Genomic DNA, 15,511 nt, shown 5'->3' with positions numbered 1-15,511 from the left:
GTAAACTCAGAAGTTTGAGCAGCTGTCTTTTGGGATCCTAAAGGACCAATCCTGATAGATTTTTCTCAAAGGATAAAGGAGGATCTTTTTTTTTCTTTCTTTCTTTCTTTTTTTTTTTTTTAAGTGAAAAACTGCATTGGTGAAAAAAGCAGCCAGAAAAGGTGTGCTTAGAAAAATTTTCCATCATGATAATGCACTTTCTTACTCTTTGAATGGCCTAAAAGTTATCATGTGAGAGCTTTGTTTAAAAGCCTTACTCCATCAATACCAAAGTCCGCATTTGCATATTCTTTTTGTTCATTAATCTAAACAAAAATTTACAAGTAACATGATTTGAGTCACTAGGCACTACCAAATCTGCGTTCTTGACATTTAAACAGTGCTGAATTCTTTGGGGGTGGGAGGGGAGGACTGTTAGAGAGGTGGAAACACTAATTCTAGGAATTGATTGTGGGAAGATATGTCAAGTAACAATCATTTCACATTTTAATTCTTTTTGTTCAGTAAAGGCTTCTAGGATTTTGTAGCAATACTTTAAAAATGACCCTCATTTTTGTGTTTGTATTTCAAAGTACTATGACACATCTTGTGAATGAAACAGGAACGAAAAACTGGCTGTACTTTCAAATCCCACATGTTAGTCACGACATACAGGGGCTGTGGCCTCAGACAGTTTAATTCAGACTGAGTTTACTTATGTACAAGTGAACTGTATCGCCCAATTGATTTCTTAGGAGAAAAGAAATATGGAAGCACTTGAGACAATTGGACACAGTCATGGTTTAAATATATACTAAGAAAAAAATTCATATCTCTGTGAATAATTTCTGTATAATTTTATACATACAAAATACTTTATGTTATGAAGGTAGGAATTATAGCAATATATGTGATAAAGCTGTACTGATATAAACAGCAATATGGCACTTCTTATCTCAAGATTGGAAGACCAAATCAATCATTATCTCCTCAGGAGGAAAATGAAGCTCTCTGTTCCTAAAATGTTTTATAGCCTTGGAAACCCTTTGTAGGGTCACTGTGAGCCAAAGTGGATTTGGGTTTTTATTAGTATAAAAAATGTACATGTAGATATGGAAGCCATGGTATTTTCCATCACCTCATATGCATATGAAATTTGGAAATTGAATAAGAAAGACCAAACAATAAGAATGGATGCATTTGCAGTATGGGGCAGCAAAGAATATTGAAAGTACCTTGGATTGCCCAAAGAACAAATAAATCTGTCTTGGAAGTACAACGGAAAGCCTCCTTAGAAGTGAAGATGGTGAGAATTTGCCTCATTCTCCATTGGACGTGTTATCAGGAGAATCCAGTCCTTGGAAAAGAACTTTATGCATTCAGTAGATGGACCACAAGAATGAGGAAGACTCACAAGATGGACTGACACAGTGGCTGCACAATGGGCTCACACAGATGGGCATTTGGTCTCCAGTCCATTCTTCCCACCAACCCCCATTCACATTGGGGAGGGTTTTGTTCTGGGTTTTAGATGCCCGATACCTGATCCCATTGACACCTCATGATCACACAGGCTGGTATGCTTCTCCCATGTGGACTTTGTTGCTTCTCAGCTAGATGGCTGCTTGTTTTTCTTCAAGCCTTTATGACCCCAGATGCTGTATCTTTTGATAGCTGGGCCTCATCAACTTCTTCACCACATTTACTTATGCACCCATTTTGTCTTCAGTGATAGTGTCAGGAAGGTGAGCATCACAGAATGTTTTTTCCCCATTTGTTGTTATTGTTTTGTTGGTCTTGACTTCCTTTGTTGTTTTATTTGGCTTTGGCTGTTTTTTGTGCTTATTAATGTATCTGAATGTTTATCTAGATAAGATAGGAGGGATAAATAATTCGGAGATGAAAAGAACAGGCCCAATGGTTCCGGAGGGATACAGGAGAAGGGGAGGTGGGAGAAAGGATGGGGGTGAGGACCAAACCAGGGATAAGGGAACAGCAAGTGAACTAAAATCAATGGAGAGAAGGGCATCCATAGGATGCCTAGTGGGGCTTAATCAAGGGCAATCTGGCAGCAAGGAATTACTAAGCCTGAATGAAGGCCAAACATGATGGTGAGACAAGAGGAAGTAAAAGGAAATAGAGGAACTAACCAGGAGGTAAAGGACATTTATAGAGGTCTACATACAGGCATGACATGTAAATATATATAATTATAGGGGAATAGAAATATGTACTTATATCTATATGTCAAGAATTAAGGTTGCAGATCGACACTGGGTCTTGACTCCAGTACTCCCTCAATGCAAGAACAATTTTTTTGTTGTTCTAATAATCTGGCATTCTGAGTTTTATAATTGTATAATCAAATAATTACTATACATCAACTGATTGATCAAAACAACTAAGTTTGTCACTGGAACAGGTTTTTCTTCAGGCAATTTTACTATGCCAAAGACAATTTTCCAGGCTGTTTCACCATGAGGCTCTAGACTTGTCAGGGCTAGGTGAGGCAGATGGGGTGAGGCATGATACCATATGCTCGGATCTATAAGACACAAATGTTCACTCAATGATGTACTTGCTATTGTATTGTACTATTGCTACAGATGTCTACTAGGCTAGATATTCTCATACATCCTATTTTGCATAGTTCCTAGCCAATTTTTTTTAAAACATGATGCTTGTAACTGCATATCCTCCAGTGCCACAAATATTTTGGTGAGGAGAAGTCTTCTATTAAATGGATTTTAATAGTATTCTCTTCTATTGTTGGAGTAATCTTATACACATTCTCTTTAGGATTAGTACATTCAAATATAATTTTATCATTTGCTATCTTATATTTCTTGTGCTGAGTGTCATGGGACATGTTATTAATCACAGTATGACCTCTGGCTCTGAATTTACAAAAATTTTTAAAGATAAATGGACAATTGTATATGCCTTTACAGATCCCTGGTAACAGGTTAAGCATTGGACTATTAACTACAGGACTGCAGTTCAAGCTTATCAGCCATCCAAAGTAAAAGGAGAAAGATACTCTTGTAAAGAGTGAGGCAGATGTGCTAAGGTATGATTCCATATTCTGGGTCATGTAAGACATGAATGCTCACTCACAGATATACCTGAGGGTCAGAAACACTAGAGAGCTGCTCTACTCTGTCTTGTGGCATCACTATGTGTTCGAATAGAATCATAGCAATACATACATAACTGTTAATATTTTAGCCTATTCTCTTCTTAAAACTACTATATTGTTTAATAAATATTATCATGGTGACTCACCAATTTCTGTTTTTTCCCTTATGTTTTATAATTCTTTATGACAGTATTGAATTATTTTATCATTAAATGGTTTGATATTTAGTCATTGGAAGCCCCTTCAAGGGAGCCTCTCTGTCATTGTACATGCATGTGGACTTTTTTAATACTTTGCTCTCTGGTTGTACAATAAGCCTAGTGGGTACTCTTCCTAAACCTCATTCCATTTAGGATAGAATGTCATTAGAATATAAGATCTATGTGTTGCCATTCTCCTGGCAAATTATGTGAACCACTTAACCACTTTTAATATAATTATTTACTAGCAAAACAGATAATATATTCTATTAAATTCAAATTGAATGTATTTGCAACTCAATTCCTCTGTGGCCTCCCCAAGGGCATGCTTATAACAAAGGGAAAATTGGAGTGAAAAGTAAACATTGAAAAATTTTTAATGAGCATAAGATTGCATTTTAAGGACTCTTCCCAGGTTTGTGAAGGGATCGATAGAGATGTTACCTTTATTAGCTTCATGACCAATCTGCCTTTACTGAGAAGTAATTCCATTCTATATAATTTTAATTATATGGGAAGTTTTCAATAACATTAATCCTCTATGAAAACAACAGAGTAGTCCAACTGGGATTTTGTGAATGGCTTTTACTTCATATTTTCAGATTTCATGTTGTCCACAATCTTGACTTTGCCCAGTTAGCAAGAGGAGCCCTAGTGGTGTAGTGGTCACACAGTGGGCTGCTAACTGCCAAGTCAGCAGTTAGAAACTGCCAGCCACTCTGAGACAGATAGGGATTTCTACTCCCTTAATGAGTTATAAGTTGATTTTAAGTTGGTTATCTTATTAACGTCAAAATTACTAAAGGGAGATAGAAAATTTTAAATTACTCTACATTAACCTGTTGATATAAAAATGCGATTTTATAATTTGTGCATGGGTGTGTGCAACAGGAACACAGACTTTGGGACCCATTCCTTGAATGATTTAAACAATTACAGCTAGATATAGATGTGGCTCAAGAGCTATGGTGCTTGGCTAATATGCTTATTTATTTACAATTGACCTGTCTCAAGATGATAGATATTACCGTCGTTGTGGAACTAGTAAAGTTATTCTGTACTTTAATTGGACTTTATTGACTATTGAGATGGAGTGATCTCTGGCAAACTAAGGAGGAATTGGGGTTGTCTTGCCTGTTTTAGTATTCTGTGCTGAATTCAGACTTAACTTAATTCACCATTTAACATAAGGTGTTGCTAACCTTTTAGGAAAGTATGTGATTTCAATGTATTATATGCAAAACAAATCTGTTTAATAGCTTGGGGATTTGGAAATGATTTATAGTACCTTTTCCTTGGGAAATCACAAAATTAATTTTAAACATTATACTTGTAAATTAACAGAGATCAAGAGTAAATGTTTTAAAATATTTCACAACATTCTAACAGAATAACTTTATTTCTTTCTGTTGAATCCAATAAAAAATATGGAGCCTATATTTTGCATATCTATTTTCCTTAGTAATTCATTTTTATTTCATTTTCCAAAAGGATTGTTATCTGATAGATTGAAAGGGGGGAACTCGCTGTCCACCACATTTAGCTTAAGAGGCATAAATCTAAATAATTTCCAAACTCTCTCTCTTGTTCAAATACACTATCACCTTAGGAACCATTCTAGTCAGATTCATTGGAAAACTGCAGTTGTTCAACTCTCATTTTTCTGTAAATTATGCAGTTTACAAGAGCCCAGGAAAACAGAGCTCCAGCCAACCATTATGTTGCTTGCCAACCAATTTTGATTATGAAAGCTGTATGGGCACTAGTCATGTGGTAGCTAATTTGAACTTGTCCAGACAAAATCAGAAGTGGAATCATGAGGCTGACTCGGGGACATTGCAATGAATAGAACATGTGTGAGGTTTCCAGTTGCTTCAGTAGAAGACTTGCTTTAATTCTAGTTTAAAAAGCCATGCCAGTTTTCCAAAGCGATCTAATAATTAGTGTTTAGTGCAGAAATAGTGGAAAGATACTCATGATGAAATGTAACAAACCAATATGGTTACAAGCCATTAAATAAATTAAAAATAGATAATTGGACATTCAGTAAATAGTGTCTTCTTTAAAGCCCGTTTAAAATAACCTTATGAATACAAAGAGTCTGTATATTTCTAGTTGGCTTCGAGAATATTTAGAGCAAAAAAATCATAGGGCTGGAATTTGGAAGACAAATTTTAGTTCTATTTCTGCCAGTGCTACTTACTCACTTTCCTCTTTGGAACTCAGTGTAAACATACATTAGATAAGGAAATTAAACTTCAAGTCAACAAATGCCTTCATTTATAACAATCTATGATTTAAGTGCTCATGTTTTCTGGTACTAAAAGGGAACATTCCATTCTCATTCTTATTAGTCATAGATTAATTATTGGTCCATGTGTCATTACAAAATCACCAATTCTTTAAATCAATAATATTTCTTTAAACTATTTTTTCTTTTGTAAATAATTTTATTGGGGGCTCATACAATACTTATCACAATCCATACATGCGTCCGTTGTGTCAAACACATCTGTACATGTGTTGTCATCATCATTTTGTTATACTGTGGTAGTTTTGTGTCGCTGTGATGCTGGAAGCTATATCGTTGACATTTCAATAACAGCAAGGTTACTCAGAGTGAACAAGTTTCAATTGAGTTTTGAGACAAGGAACAGATTATGGAAAAGGAAGAGGCTGTCCACTTCAGCAGAATTAGCCACTGAACACCTTATGTCTAGCAGTGAAAGATTGTTAGATATTGAAATTCTCATACACAGTAGGGGAACATGTCCAAGATATTGCCAAAAGATGAGCCCCTCACATTAGAAGTTACTTAACAGATGACTATGTTATATAACATATGAGCTTTCTTCTCAAAGTAGAGTTCACCATAATTTGGACTTGGAAGTTGTAAACATATGAGAGGAAAACCTTCAAAACCTCCATTTGCTGATAGCGTATGACTCAAAATGAGAAAAGGTGTATTGGAAGTCTTCAAGATTAAACACAACTCATAAAAATATATGCCCTGTGTGTTAGTGGCTGAAATGGACTGATATTGCCATATTGAATCCGAAAATCATATGGTTGGCTGACACCAAAAGACATAATCAAGAGGAATGGCATTGTATTCATCATCAAAAGGAACATTTCAAGATCTATCTTGATATATAATGCTATCACTATAGTATAATATCTAAATACATCTAAGGAATTAATCAATACAACTACTTTTCAAGTATATCTACCAACCTCTAAAGTGAGTAATTTGGTTGAAAGATTCTACCAATATTTTCAGTCGGAAATTGATCAAGTATGCCATCAAGGTGCATTGATAATGTTTGGTGATATAAATTCAAAAGTTGGAAGCAGTGGAAGGAGCACTGGTTTGAAAATACAGTCTTGGTGATAGAAACCAAGGTGGAGATTGCATGGTAGAATTTTGCAAGACCAATGACTTCTTCAAAGCACGTACTTTTTTTCAAAAACACAAAAGCAGACTGTACACTTGGATGTCTCTGAATGGAATACACAGAAATCAAACAGATTACATCTGTGAGGAGCCTTGGTGATTTAGGGGTTATGTATAGTGCTGCTAAACATAAGGTCAGCAGTGTGAAACCACGACCTTCTCCATGCTAGAAAGAGGAGTCCCTTTACTCACGTAAGGAGTTATAGTCTCAGAAACCCACAGGGGCAGTTCTACCATTCCTGTATGATTTCCGAGTAGGAATCAACTTGATGACAAAGAATTTGGCTTTTGGTTGGTGGGAAGAGATGATGAAGAAACTTGATATAAACAGCAAAACCCAAGCCAAGGGTTGACTGAAGAAAATATTATCAATTCCTCATACATAAATTAAGCTTAAAGCTGAAGAAAATTAAAACAAATCCCAGAGAGCCAAAATACAACTGTGTTAGTCTGGATAAATTAGGGAAACAAATCCACAGAAACTCATATGTATAAGAGAGAGTTTTATATAAAGGGTAAGTGTACATTAAGAAAGCATCCCAACCCAGTTCTATTCAAGCCCATAAGTTCAACATTAACCCATATGTCCGACACCAATTTAAAAAGTTTTCCTCAATCTCACAAAGCACACGCAATGAGGTCAACTGCAAAAAGAAAGCCAAATCAGTGAGTGTGTAAGCATTTTGGCGCTGGCAGAGGTCTCCACACAGCTGCTCCAGCACCCAGGTGTGCATCAGGGTAGGTCCATGTGGCTTCTCCTCAGGGGTGTCTTGCAGGAAGTGAGCCTTGCCACCTGAAGCAGAGAACTGGCTAAAGCAGCTGCACCCTGGTCCAACCATCAGAATGCAAGAGACCCGAGAATTAGAAGAGCGAGGCTCACACTGAGCCATTTATCTCCCCCACCCCCTGCAATTAATCCAATGTGTTTATTGGCCAGGTTAGCACAATAAACCTTAACTAGCTCAACAAGCTTGAGTCTATCCTATGTTTGATAACATATCAAGAACAGATGTGATTCATTGCACACTAATGGAGGAAGACCTTATGAGCTGTGGAAGGAAATCTAGAATATCATTCATGCAGAAAGTAAGAAGAAAACATCTGCGAGACTCTGAAACTTGCTCTTACTTATAGAGTAGCTGAGGCAAATGAAATAAACCATGACGTTAAAGACCTGAATAGAAAATGTCAAAGAGCAGCTCCAGAAGGCAAAGTTAAATATTATAATGAAATATAAAAAGGCCTAGAGTTAGAAAACCAAAAAAGAAGAACACAAGCTTCAACTTGCGATCTTGTAAGAATCGATGGACAAACACATTAAATGATACAGGAAGCATCAAAAGAAAATGGAAAGAATACACAGTCACTGCACCAATAATTCCGAAAGATGATGTTCAAGCTATACTGAAAGTATTAGCAAAATAATGAGGCTCCAGGAATTGATGCAGTCACATGTGAAATGTTTCAACAAGTTAATGAAACAATTAATGCGCTTGTTATATGCCAAGAAATTTAGAAGACAGCTATTAGGCCAATTGACAGGAAAAAAATTAATATTCGTACCTATCCCAGAGAATGAAGACCCAACAGAATGTACACAATATAAAACAATATCATTAATATCATATGCAAGTAAAATATTGCTGAAGATCGTCTAACAAGGGTTGCAGCAGTACATTGACAAGGAGCTTGCAGAGGTTCATGCCCAATTCAGAAGAGGATGTAGAACAAGGTATATCATTGCTGATGTCAGATGGATCTTGGCTTAAAGCAGAGAATACAAGAAAGGTGTTTCCTTGTGCTTTATTGACTAGGCAAAGACATTCAGTGGTACAGATCATTTAAAAAAAAACTACAGATAGCCTTGAAAGGACTGGGAATTCCAGAGAATGCCATTGTGTTCTTGATGATCCTGTGTATGGATCAAGAGACAAGTATGAGAACAGAAAAAAGGAATACTATGTGGTTTAAAATCAGGATAGATGTGTGTCAGGCTTAAATCCTCTCATCATACTTACTCAATAGTTATGCTGGATTATATGAAGAACTTGACATCAAGATTGGAGGAAGGTGCCAGCCCTCCTGCCAGTGTGTTCAGTCTTAGAAGGAGCCTCATGTGGGCGGGCCCATGCCTCCAGCCCAGGTGAGGGTGCTGCTCTCAGGACAAGTGCATTAACAACCTGTGACATGCCCATGCCACAACGTCGCTTGCTGGCAGTGAGAAGGATTTGAACCACTGGATGATAAAGATCAAGGATTGCAGCCTTCGGTATAGATTACAACTGATTGTAAAGAAAATCAAAATTCTCACGACTGGACTAACATCATCATAAGCAGTGAAAAAGATTGAAGTTGTCAAGGACTTTGTCACTTGGATGTGCAATCAATGCTCATGGGAGGAGTAGCCAAGAGATGAATTGATGCATTGCATTGGGTGAATACTCTGCAAAAGACTACTTTAAAGTGTTGAAAAGCAAGGATGTTACACTGAGGACGAAGGGTGTGCCTGATCCAAGCCATGATACTTTCAATCACCTCATATGCATATGAAAGTTGGACAATGAATAAGGAAGAATGAAGAAGAATTTAATTATGGTACTAGAGAAGACTATTGAAAGTACCATGGGCTTCCAAAGAACAAACAAATATATTTTGGAACAAGTACAGACGGAAGCTTTCAATTATTTTTTTATTATTAGTTTTTAATCATTTTATTGGGGGCTCATACAACTCATCACAATCCATACATACACCCATTGCGTCAAACACATTTGTACATTTGTTGCCATCATCATTCTCAAAATATTTGCTTTGTACTTGAACCCTTGGTCTCAGCTCCTCATTTTCCCCTCCCTCCCCACTCCCCTCTCCCTCATGAACCCTTGATAATTTATAAATTATTATTATTTTGTCAGATCTTACGCTGTCTGGTGTCTCCCGTCACCCATGTTTCTGTTGTCCATCCCCCAGGAAAGAGGTTATTTGCAGATCTTTGTAATCGGTTCTCCCTTTCTACCCCACCTTCCCTCCACCCACCCGGTGTTGACACTCTCACCATTGATCCTGAGAGGTTCATCTGTCGTGGATTCCCTGTGTTTCCAGTTGCTATCAGTACCAGTGTGCATCCTCTGGTCTAACCAGATTTGTAAGGTAGGATTGGGATCATGATAGTCAGTGGGAGGAAGTATTTAAGAACGAGAGGAAAGTGATATGTTTCATCATTGCTACCCTGCACCCTGACTTTTTAAAGGCCAGGATAACAACACTTCATCTCACATATATTAGACATTTGGTTAGGAGAGACCATTCTCTGGAAAAGAACATCATACTTGGAGGGGCAGCAAAAAGCAAACAAACAAAAAGAGGACGATCATTGAGGAGATGGATTGACACAGTGGTTGTAACAAAGGGCTCTGACATAACAATTATGAGAGTCTCACAGCACAGGGTAGAGTTTCATTCTGTTGGTCAAATGGCAGCTTTGAGTGAGGACCTATTTGATAGCACCTAACAATAAGTACTTCACGACTCCTAATTAAGGTCCATGTTAATGTAGTGTTTAGTACCTGCGTGGGGCGCTTTTGAAAAGGGATGAGATATGTAACTGTGAAACTTCATAATTTCATGAGATGGCATCATCATTACAATATTCCCCTTTACTTGTTATGAAACTGATGCACAATTTGGTTGAATTAAGTCAAAATACATGACATCACCCAAGATAAAGTGACCAGGTTTGCATTATTCACTTGTAAGCCTTCCCAAACGTACATTTGGGTCTCAGGTCAGCAGTTATGAGCATGTAGAAATGGCCGCCAATGAATTCTAAATGATAATAAACTAAATTAATGTACTAGCAAGACATGGCTTATGTTTGAAGTCAAATAGTGTTCTTTGGCCTACTGCCTGGCCATGTTACATTTGGAAGCACAGAGATCTCTTTTGTTTCTCTCTCTCTCTTCTCTCTCTCTCTCTCTCTCTCTCTCTCTCTCTCTCTCTCTCTCTCTCTCTCTCTCTCTCTCCTTTATACTTCTTAAGTCTCAACTGAAATGAAGATTATTCAGATCAGAGGACACGTTTGCCAACTCAGAGTAGTTTTGTTAAGGGTTCTGGAGTCTGTTGAGGCAACACAACTTTCCAGGGAACTCCGAAACTGAACAGGACACAACTAAGGCGATCTCAAAGGCCTGACACCCACAGTTTTATTTTCAAGATAGTGAGGGAGTTTGAGGTGAGCACAGGCAAAAATTCTGTCTTAGCATCATTTCAAATCTACATTGTCACTCAGACAAGAGCTTTGAAGGTCTACTCCAGTTTCAGTCTACTCTGGAGCCAGTTTGTGTATGGCAGGAATTGAGGGGTCCCACCTTTTGGTAGATTCACTACACTCTTTTTTTAAAATCATTTTATTGGGGACTCGTACAATTCTTATCACAATCCATACATACATCCATTGGGTCAAGCGCATATGTACATTTGTTGCCGTCATCATTCTCAAAACATTTGCCTTCTACTTGAGCCCTTAATATCAGCTGCTTGTTTTCCCCCTCCCTCCCCACTCCCCCCTACCTCATGAACCCTTCTTCATTCATAAATTGTTATTATTTTGTCATATGTTACACTGTCCAACATCTCCCCCTGCCCTCTTCTCTGCTGTCCATCCCCCAGGAAGGAGACTATACATAGATTCTTGTAATCAGTTCCCCCTTTCTATCCCACATCCCCTCTACCCTCCAGGCATCGGCACTCTAACCACTGGTCCTGGAGGAGTCTTCTGTCCTGTATTCCCTGTGTTTCCAGTTGCTTTCTGTATCTATGTACATTCTCTGGTTAAGCCAGATTTGTAAGGTAGAATTGCGGTCATGATAGTTGGGGGGAGGATGTATTTAAGAACTAGAAGAAAGTTATATGTTTATTCGTTGCTACCCTGTACCCTGTCTGGCTCATCTCCTCCCCACAACCCTTCAGTAAGGGGGTGTCCAATGGGCTTGGAGTCTCCACTCTGCACTCACACATTTACCATGGTATGATTTCTTGTTCCTTGATGCTTGATACTTGGTCCCTTCAACATCTCGTAGTCACACAGGCCGGTGTTATTCTTCCATGTGTACTTTGTTGCTTCTGAACTAGATGACCACTTGTTTATCTTTGAGCCTCCAAGACCCAAAGCGCTATATCTTTTGATAGCCGGAACCATCAGCTTTCTTCACCACATTTGCTTATGCACACGTTTGTCTTCAGTGATCGCATCAGGAAGGTGGGCACCTATTGATATGATTTTTAGTTCTTTCATATCTGATAACTGGTCCCTTCTACACCTCATGGTCAGCCAGGCTGGTGTGCTTCTCCCATGTGGACTTTGATGCTTCTCAGCTAGATGGCTGCTTGTTTATCTTCAAGGCTTTAAGACCCCAGATGCTATATCTTTTGATTGCCAGGCACCATCAGCTTTCTTCACCACATTTTTCTAATGCACACGTTTGTCTCCAGTGATCGTATCGGGAAGGTGGGCACCCACTGATATGATTTTTAGTTCTTTGATATCTGATTTTAGAAGAATATTGTTGTTGTTTTTTTCCCAGAATACTTCATGAGGCTCATGAAGAACTTATATATGGATCAAGAGGCAGTTGTGCAAACAGAACAAGGGAATACTGCATGGTTTAAAATCAGGAAAGTTGAGTTTCAAGGTTGTATTCTTACATCATGCTTGTTCAATCTGTATGCTGAGAAAATTTCAGAGAAGCTGAATTATATGAAGAAGAATTTCGCATCAGGATCGGAGGAAAGCTTATTAACCATTAGAATTCAGATGACACAACTTTGCTTACTGAAAGCAAAGAGGACTTGAAACACTTGCTGATGAAGATCAAGGATTGTAGCCATCAGTCTGGATTATAAATCAATGTAAGGAGGACTGAAATCCTCACCACTGGATCAAGAGTAACATCATGATACATGGAGAAAAGGTTGAAGTTGTCTTGCCCAGTCAACTGACAATCAATGCTCATGGAATCAGCAGTCAAGAGATCACAAGACTTTACGTAAATTTGCGGGACAAGAACTCTTTAGAGTTTTGAAGAGCAAGGATGTTACTTTGAGGATTAAGGTGCAGGTTTTGCAAAATATCTATGTGAAAGTTGGACATTGAATAATGAAGACCATAGAAGAAACAATACATCTGTATCATGGTGCTGGGAAAGAATATTGAAATACCATGGACTGCTAAACGGACAAACAGATCTATATTGGAATAAGTGAGACCAGAGTGCTCTTCAGAGGCAAGGATGGAAAGACATACTTTGGCCATATTGTCAGGAGAGATCAGTCCCTGGAGAAAGACATCATATTTGGTAAAGGAGAGGGGTGACAAAATGATGGCCTTTGACGAGATGGATGGGCACAGTGGCTGCATCAATGGACTTGGGCATAGGAACAGTTGTGAGGATCACGCCGGACAGGGCAGCATTTTTGTGTGTGTGTGTGTGTTGTGCATGTAGGGCAACTATGGGTCAGAGCCAACTCAATGGCACCCAACAACAACATGACTCACCAAGTGTGCAAAATACACTATTAATTTATTTACTCCTGGAGTTCTGCGGGCATAGGGGGTTAATATTCGGCTGCTAACTACAAGGTCAGCAGTTCAAACCACTAGACTCTCCAAGGGAAACATAATTTCTTTACAGCCATCAACTAAGCCATGCTTAAACATTTGACATCCGCTCATGCATGTATGAACTGGAACCCTGCTAGCAATACTCATTTTTACTTCCCTCTGGATTGTATTGCACTTCCACCTCTTCTTTAAGAAGTTCACCAAAGGTTGCTGTATGCCTATTTCCTCTTCTGGGTCCTCTTATTTTCTTACTAAAATCCAGTGTTAGAGGGTTTTGCATTATTTCCCTCACTACCCCCTTACCTTATTTAAATTTCTCACAGCCCATTTATTACCTCTAAGGAGTAATACGTGGTCATGAGTGGCGGAACAGTCTATAGTTCCCCGTTAAGTGGAACCAATCACATGTCCCAGGTGGCCATAATCAAGAAGTTTCCATTACACAACCCTTTGCCGACTGCATTATTCTATGTCTACAATTTTTTTGGTCTATTCATTTGTCAGTTTTCATACTGTGTTGGTTTGCATGTAGCTGTGACATTAGTCGCTATGTCGTCAGTATTTCAAATGTATAATGGCCCAAACTGCACCTTCCCAATAACTCAAAAGGAAACAGTAAACATGCGCACAAGTCTTATCTTGCTGTACCGAAAACAAAGAGACCTTCTCACAAAATCTCACCTCTGGGATTCACCACCTAATAGCTTTCACCACAGCAAGAGGGCATTAATGAACTTTCTATTCCACATAGTTACCTAAGCCTCTTCCCTATGCAGTAGATATTATAAAGGCCACGACATCATATCAATAAACGTTGGAGGTAGAAAATATAACCAATACTTTTATGTACCAGTGGTCACGATAGAAACAAGATACAGTTGTAGGGTTGCCCAGGATAGCCGCTTGCTTACGTAGCAAGGAGGGAAAGTTAGACACTCCTGATACCTGCTTTCTGCTGGCTGATCCCATATAATTTCCCCGACCCGTAACTAGTAGCATCATGGCTTAAATTCCTTGCAGAATATAATAGATGTCTAAGGTATTTCTTTTGGGTATTTTTTTGGCCTTAACAGTTTTTTTAACCTTGGTGACATTGGACAAATACATTTTCCATCATATTTTCTTCTACGAATCTTGTATCCCCTGCTATCACTAGTCATTGCATGTATCCTAAGAGTTCTAACTTTACTAGATGCCTAGGATCAAAGCATCAACAACAGCTAATCCCAGAGTAGAGCTTGTATTTTTTTTTCTTGTAATATGTGGCCAGATTCTTCCTGATTTTCTCCCTAGCGCCTCTTCTCTAGCCTCTAGCCTGTTTACTGGCCTTTGCTAAGAATATCATGAAATACTTGTCTAAATCCAGCCAAGCCCCTTCTTGTCCTGACTAGACTCCCACATCTCTTTTTCCCTGATGGTTCCCGCAGCCTTTCCTGGCCATGATCTGACACTCCCACACTGATTCACGGATTCACCATCTTTTCAGTGTCTGGTCTTAGGAGCGGCTGGGCCATGGCCCAGGAACAACACAATCACCTCTGGTGCCTCCACCCACTCTAGTCATCAACAGCAGCCATAGTATCTGGTGTATGCAGCCTACACTTGCTCTAAACAGGCTCATGTCCTGGCACTTCAAACCCCTGTGACTTCCAGGGGTGTTGGCTTTTTAACACCTGGATGAAAACTATGGGTGGAGTGAACCCTCTGTGATTCATCCCAGATCAGGCACTCCCTAAGGACAATAAATACCTCTAGCAGACAAGCTTCCAGTTACCTCCCCCACCCACAGCAGTCCCCAGAACCAGAACAGGCAAGAGAATGGGCAATCCTGTATTTCACATGCCTCTGCTGCCTTCTGACCAAAGATGACCTGACTTGTCCAAGGAGAAACCATTGTTTAGCCACATATATCTCATTTATATGTCCTGGCTCAGGAGATGGTATAAAATGCCATTTTTACTACTTTTTAAAATGTACTGATCAATGCCCAAGAACTTCCCTCAGAGATAAAACTTTTATTTTCTGGTAAAAGAAAAAGGACATTTTTCACAACATTCTCATTCCTCTGGGTGATTTTAATGAGTCACCATTGAGAATTGAGCGCAGAAAGCCATCTACAA

This window comes from Tenrec ecaudatus, chromosome 8, assembly GCF_050624435.1.
Source record: "Tenrec ecaudatus isolate mTenEca1 chromosome 8, mTenEca1.hap1, whole genome shotgun sequence".
Classification (NCBI taxonomy): domain Eukaryota; kingdom Metazoa; phylum Chordata; class Mammalia; order Afrosoricida; family Tenrecidae; genus Tenrec; species Tenrec ecaudatus.
The sequence above is the reverse complement of the archived record's forward strand: the minus strand, read 5'-3'. Positions refer to the sequence as shown.